Below are 6057 nucleotides of genomic sequence, written 5' to 3' on the forward strand. Positions count from 1 at the left end.
AATTTTAAATATAAAAGCTTCAGGTGGTCCCATCGAATGACAGAATTAGAGAGTAATTCAAATTCTGATTCTCCAGCTTCACCATCACCATACTAGTAATGCTTATTTTGACTCTACTGTTTAAACACAGATAAATGCAGTAACAAAGAGGTTGGAGACACGACTGCAGGGAAGCAAGCTTGAACAATTCTGACCTGTTAAGAACTGACTCCAAAGGAGCACTCTTGGCTGAGTCTGAGACTGAGTCTGCCTGCGTTGGGGGCCGACTATGTAACTGGATGTTCTCTGGATTAGCTTCTTTGTAGAATATAATATTTATATAAAGGTAATTAAAATGTGCTGATTTGAAGCTTGGAAATATATTATTAAAATGCAAATTAGACCCATGAAAGATTTCAGAGAGGAGTATTTTATCACTGACATGGTTTAGACCAACTTTCAATCAGTTTTATGGTTTTACATTCTGTGCAGACAATGCACCCCTCATTGTCTGCTTGGGGCTGCTCCTGACACCCACACGATGGCTGCAGAGCACTGGGCTCCTTTTGTAATGAACCCGTCATTTGTGTAGACAGAAAGCTCTGTGAGTGCAAGGGACCCATCTGATGTGCACTCTCATCAGCGAATCCCAGGTACCTAGCAGTGCTTGGTGCAATACAACCAACCAGCTGTTGTAGAGACGGCTCAACTCATGAAGACCCTTTAGGGTATTTAATGGCTGATTTTTTGCATGTAGATTGCCAGGGCTTTCTTCAGAGGTGCCTCTGAACGGATCAAACCTCCAATCTTTTGGTTAACAGCAAGCATGTTAACCAGGAGCACTACCCAGGGGCTCCTGGCACTACATGGACTCTCAGTAATACCTGATCGATGAAGAAAGGAAAGAGCCAACTCAGGGATGGGTGTGGCTGCCCAAGAAACCATTACCATCAACACCACCCATCCATTCCAACTGTGTGTAGCTCTAAAACCCCTGTCTGCAAACTGGCACTGTCCACAAAGACATTCATAACGAAAAGAGAGAACAATAAGGACAAGTTGGTTTTTTTTTTAATTCATCTCAATTTCTTCACTTAAAAAAAATGGGAGATTATAATTGTGTGCATTAAGGTTACAACACCCTTTTGTTCACTAAATGATAGTATTGAACTGCGCATATGGCTGTTGAACATTTGAACTGTGCCTAAACTGAGATGTGCTGTTAAGTGCAAAATATACACCAAATTTCAAAGACTTAGTATTTTTTTAAATGTAAAGTATAACATTAATATTTTTTTACTGATTTATTATATGTTGATTATAAGATGTTGGATGTATTGGGTTAAATAAAATATATTGAAATTAATTTCACTTTTTTGGGGCAATCTACTTCCGTAGTGATACTGCCTCGGAAACCCAAGGAGGGGTCGCTATGAGTCGGGTCCGACTTGGTGGTACATAACAACCACCACCACTAGAAAATTTAAATTTACTCTTGTGGCTTGCATTATATTAGCAGCAATATAGAAGGTGAAGGTTTTTCTTGTCTTGGGAACATAAAAATGTATCAATCTTTTGCCAGTTTTTAAAATGTGTTCTCTTTTTGGGTGGTGGCAGTAGTGCTTCTTTCTTGAAGCCCTGACTGACTGCTGGGTTGCCAGCCATGAGATGTAGTTTGAGTTTCAAGAAAAGCACAAAGCAGAGGAGGCCAGGACTGGGGGAGATGTTCATGGGGAGGAGAGGACAGTGTCAGAGTCATGACTGGGGGTGGGGGACAATCACATTGGGAGAAGGAAGGATTGAGGTGACTAAATGGGGAGGGAGAGTTTATCTGAACAGTGGGTCCCATGTGGTTATTCTGAGACATATTAACCATTTGACCCACCCAGTAACCCATGCGATTACTCTAAATCACACCCCATTGGTACATCTCCACATCTCCTGGGATATCATTCTTCCCCTTCAACATGATTCTGAAATTGTATCATATGGTATCCTGGATGGGATTCTGGAACAGAAAAAAAGAACATTAGGTAAAAAGTAAGGAACTCTGATTAAATAATGGACTTTAATTAATGTATTAATTAATATTGGTTCATTAATTGTAACAAATATACCATATTTATATGTTAATAATAGGGCAACTGGGTTGAGGGGTATATGAGAATTGTAGGTACTATCTGTCTTCACAATTTTTCCTTAAAACTATTCAAAAAACTAAAGTTTTTTTTTTTTTTAATTTTGTTAAAAATACACTTACGTTTATTTAGAGTGTAAAGCCTTTAAATGCAGCTAGACTCAAAAAGGGGATTTCTCTCGGATTCAGCGAAATGCTCACTTATGCTACAGTTTTAATCAGGGCTTCCAACCGGTTCATCCCCGTTCGACCCCTTCCTAAGAATTTGCCTTTCTACCCCAGATATACTGAATCAGAATCTACATTTTACAAGATTCTCAAGATCTGGAGATCTGTAAGAATCATCTGAGGATTTGTTAAAATGTAGATTCTGATTCAGTATATCTGGGATGGAAAGGCAAATTCTCCGCAGGGGGGCCTAACTGGTATGAACTGGTTGGAAGTTCTGATTTTAATATGTTCTGAATGCAGGAGTAAATTAATCAATACAATCTGCTACCAATTAATTAGGTCCATATCCCCTGACCTCAGTATTAAAATATCGGGGTCTTTAATTTGTATGTATTTTAATTACAAACAAGGAAAGATGACTAGTTCCTTAATCGTTCTAATGTAAATGAAATCCTCACAGAGCAGATTTAAATATCAACTCCACCGCCTAAATTTTCACTGCTTGAAATTATGTTAGTATAGAATGGCGTTTATTTTTGCGTAATTGAAGCATTTGTGCTCTCCTTACATAAAATACGAAGATTATTCAAGCTGCAACTGACAGAGGCGTTAGCGCTGCTTTCTTCCAATTTGGAGAATTCCTTTTTAAAAAATCGAGTCTTGTTGCTACATTGAAGCTAGAGGGAGAGCAGGCTCGTAGCTCATTGGTGGTATCTCTCGGCCGAGGGCAGGGCTCTAAGCCAAGGGACCTGCCCATTGGCTGGCTGCCCGGCCGCTGGGGGGGGCGGGGGCGCCCGAGACGGAGCTCGAAGCCTATTGGCTGTGTCGCTGGAGGATGGTGTCATGGACCGCTAAGGCCTGTGCGGACGGTTTCTACGGCAACTGAGGCTTAAAAGAGCCACTCAGATTTCGGCGCCCGTCCCCAACTCCCCCTTCCGGAGGGGGCAGGGTGGCCTGGATTTGAGGGCCGGTGGAGGAGGCTTGGGGGCTGGGAGTTAAGGGGACAGGGTCGGCTTTGGACCAAACTAACGCAGCAAGGAGATACTTGGATTAGGCTTGGAGTATCGGGCCTGCTTGATCGCTTGGAAAAAAAAAAAAAAAAAAATTAGCCAAGTAGCAAAAAGAAGAAAGAGAAAAATGGCATATAATTCCATACTCCCCTGAGCGCTCTGCTGGTAACACTTTGCAGAGAACACGTAGCCTGGCACATAGAAGGCACTCAACGAAAAAAAGGCAGGAAGAAAAAGGGGAGAGAGAGAGGGTGTGTTGATGTGGACAACGTGGCGGGAGACAAAGTGCTTGCCGTGTTGGGCTGAAAGTCCGAACACTGACCTGTAGGGCTGACCGGCTGGGACAGGCTGGAGTGTGGGGGCTTGGAGGAATGAGGGGTCACCTGGCAGTGGAGGAGGGAGAGGCTAACAGCTCTTTGACAAGATGCTGGTTTCTGAGAGACTGCTGTATGAGTCCCTGGGTTCAAATTCCCGCTGGTTCTGCCTCTTACCAGCTGTGAATACTCCAGCTCTCCAGATCCAAGTGTCTTTGTGTTTGGGGAATAATAAACAGTACCCACTTCATTGAGTTGAAGTCAGAACTGAGTTGAGATAATGCATGTAAAGTTGTTAATACAATGCCTGAAACATAGCAAATGGGCAATCAACAGTAGTTATTATCATAATTGAAGAGGGGGTAGGATTTGACTAGGGGGAGGTCAAAGGGTGAGAGGCAGGAACAGCGTGGCCATGTTACAAAAGAGGCCAGTTTGGAAGTCATATAGAAAATCCTAGAATATGATAGCCTGAGGGCACACAATAAAAAGGAATATAATGATGCTACTGTTTGTTGAGGGCCTGGCACTCTGCCAACCCCTCTTACACGGGTTATTTTATTTTCTCACCAGTCCTGATCAAGTAGTTACCATTAGACCCATTTTCCTGGTAAGAAATTGAGTCTCAGACAAGTTATGTGGTGTGTCTGAGATAAGAAGGGACAAAGCCAAACAGGGTCACATGTGGGGCCAAGGGCAAAAATATAATTGGAGGCCCATATACTGTAGGTCTCTACCTAGTCAGAAGCTGCACATCATTCTACGAAATGTTAAATAGCAATGTTCTATTTGCCTCTGACAAATGAACTTTAATAACAACCTGGAAAGCCCAGTTTGAATTTAGAATTCTAAAACTCTCAGAGTTCTGTGCCAGAATGTGTTGGCCTGAAGACAGTTGCCCCCTGCATCCTGCATCCAGCCCTTGTCCAGCTATTCAGTGAGGGAACTGGCACACATGGGTGGACACCCCAACCCTCACATACAAGCTCTGTCCATGTGTTCTTCAAGCACCTACCCTCAGGCCTCAGGTCTGTGATGTATGAATCAAGCCATGCAATTTGCCTTCAGGTGGATGGACCCAGGGGTGAGGTCCATGAGCGGCTCAGATGTAACCAAGCTTAGTGACATTTTGCAAGAGAATTCTGGGATTTCACAGCATGGGCTAGCAGTTTCTCTTATGCTCATAGAACCCTCACCCAATGAGAAGTGACAGAGGCTCAGAGAAGGGGTCCCTCTTGAGGGGGGAAGGGTGTGTTCAAGCCAGGCTTACAGAGCAGGCATTCTAGTGCTCCTCCCTTGTGCCTCACAGGGTCATGGGACACCCAGGCTGAGTTTCCATGATTTCATGCCCTGAGACCAATAGAGGAAGATGGGCTGGTAAACTGAAGTAGGAAATGACAGAGCCAAACAGGAGCATTCGTGGGGCTGAAGGAAACTATTATCAAAGGTGAGAAGAATGGGGGTGATTCACTGATGCCTTATAGAAATGAATGAATAAGCCTTTCTTCAATAGAAAGAGTCAGTGATCAGTGTCCCAAGGGGTACTTTGAGTGCCACTGAAGAAGGAAAAATAGACACATGCTCTGATCTGTCATCTCATCCAAGTAATGTCTTGATCATTCATGCAATAAATATTTATTGAGTTTTACTATGTTTCAGGCATAGTACTAAATACTGGAGATACCAACCATAAGCAAAAGAGACATGGTTGTTCCTACCCTTAAAGTTGAGAGGCAGAGGCAGGTATTAATCAAAACATGACACAAATAAACACATCACACTTGCAGTAACTGCTAGAAGACAGGGCCAGGGAGCTAGGTAGAGTGTAAAGGGTCTAGGAGGTTCAGAAGGCTCTGGTTAGGAACAAGCATGGCAACTGAGTGCCCAGGAACAGTACAGTTAACCATAGGTGGCAGAGCAACCAAAATCAAACCCCTTGCCCATGGAGTAGATACCAACTTATGGAGACCCTTTGTTGTTGTTGTTGTTGTTCTGTGCCTTCGAGTCGGACCCAACTCATAGCAAGCCCTCCTTGGGTTTCCAAGGCCGTATCACTAGGGAAGTAGATTGCCCAACCTTCCTTCTGAGGAGTGGCTGGTGGGTTTGAACCGCCAGACCCTTTAGGACAGGATATATAACTGCCCCATAGGGTTTCCAAGGCAGTGGGGAAGGAACAGAAGGAATTCTATAAATTACTGTAACAGACTGGAGAAGCCAGAGATGGGGTGAGGCCATGGGAGGTGAGTTTGGACCAGAGAGGCAGCACAGTGGGTGGAGCAGGGCATGGTGAACCCTAGGGAGGGCACAATCTTTGAAGGGGGAGTACTGGGATAAAATTGCATTTGGGGAAAGGTCCAAGATCCCTCCCCTCACCCAACCAGCTGAAGGAAGCCAAGAGTAGAAGTAGGGAGTCCAGTGAGTTGGCTGCTGTTTTTTTTTTTTTTTT

This window comes from Orycteropus afer, unplaced genomic scaffold (genome assembly GCF_000298275.1).
Source record: "Orycteropus afer afer isolate SDZICR_OR568_19922 unplaced genomic scaffold, OryAfe1.0 scaffold00020, whole genome shotgun sequence".
Lineage (NCBI taxonomy): Eukaryota > Metazoa > Chordata > Mammalia > Tubulidentata > Orycteropodidae > Orycteropus > Orycteropus afer.